Source organism: Myotis davidii, unplaced genomic scaffold (genome assembly GCF_000327345.1).
Source record: "Myotis davidii unplaced genomic scaffold, ASM32734v1 scaffold142, whole genome shotgun sequence".
Lineage (NCBI taxonomy): Eukaryota > Metazoa > Chordata > Mammalia > Chiroptera > Vespertilionidae > Myotis > Myotis davidii.
In genome coordinates, this window is record NW_006294400.1 from 1415273 (window position 1) to 1416625 (window position 1353).

The window sequence follows — 1353 nt, forward strand, 5'->3', positions numbered from 1 at the left end:
GTGTGCTGCTCATTGCCCTCCCGGGAGGTGGGCGGGTTGTGGAAACTCCTGGTGGTCGGGCAGCACCGCAGGAAACTGGGCCCACATTTCCCTGGGGTTTGTATCCACACGGCTGAGTCTGAGCCCCAGAGTCCTCGATAAGGATGGTTCAGCCCCTCACTCCCTTTGGGTCTCTGGCAACGAGCTGAAACAGGGCCCGACGCTAGACAGGGAAATGACTTGTCCCAGATCTCTCAGGGCCCAGACTCTTGACTCCCCTAAGGGGCTCATTCAACAGACATCGTGGGTGCTGGGCTCTGTGCAGGTGCTGGAAATGCCTTGAGGACATGATTGGTCTGAGTGCTCACACAGAGCTTCGAGTATAATAAATAGGTGGGTAGACCATAAGCCAGAAAACCAGTTAACACACAGGATGATTTCAGAGTGTGACAAGTACTTAAAAAAGATAAATCAAGGTGGTCAGGAGGGATGGGGGTGCAGTGTTGGGTAGAGTGGTTGCCAAGGAGGTGACATTTGAACTGAATGAGAAGGAGCTGGCCACGTGAATAGAGCAGTCCAGGCAGGGGAATAGCAAATGCGAAGTCCCTGGCTAGAGACGAGCTCAGTGTGATTGGGGGTTGGAAAGGTGACCGAGGTGGGTGGATGGTGATTAAGTGGGAGTCAGGAGCTCAGACTGCAGGGCCTTGGCCGGGTAAGGGGAGGAGGCTTCTGGCAAAAGCAAATTAAAGAGCGTCATCTGAAATGGGGTACGGGATTCCCAGCGTTCGTCTGTAGATGTCGGGCCCTCACCTGCTCTGGGAGCCCAGGTCATTTGGGCATGTCCCTGTCTCCACGTGGCCCTAGCCAGGAGGGCGTTGCCTCTTTGGGGGAGGAATCGTCACTTCACCAGCCGATGTGGGTGATGAAGGAACTTCTCACCATGGTCCCCTAGGGGTTGGGTCTATGAAAACAGAAACTGGACAGATGACGACCAGGGAGAGGCTGAAGGGCTCTGGTTTGGGGACTCGCTGTGCGCCTTGCCTTGTGTGAATGACAGGCCACAGAGAGAGACTGAACCTGGACCACTGCCCTAGAGGTGTGCCCAGGGCGAGGATGGGGAGCGACCCAGAGGCCTGGAACACCAGCTTGGAGGACTTGGCTTTGCACCCAGAGCAGGGGAGCCTTGAACAGTTACTGAGCTGAGTGCAGATACCCAACGTGAATACCCTGGGTTGTGCCCACACCAGAACCTGGAGTTTGAAATGGGGCCAGAGCAAGAGCACAGGCTGGTGCCCAGGCCAGGCCCTGCGGAGGGTGGTGGGTGTGTTGAGGGTGGTAAGATGAGCTTCCAGGACCATGAAGTATTTTGTAAAA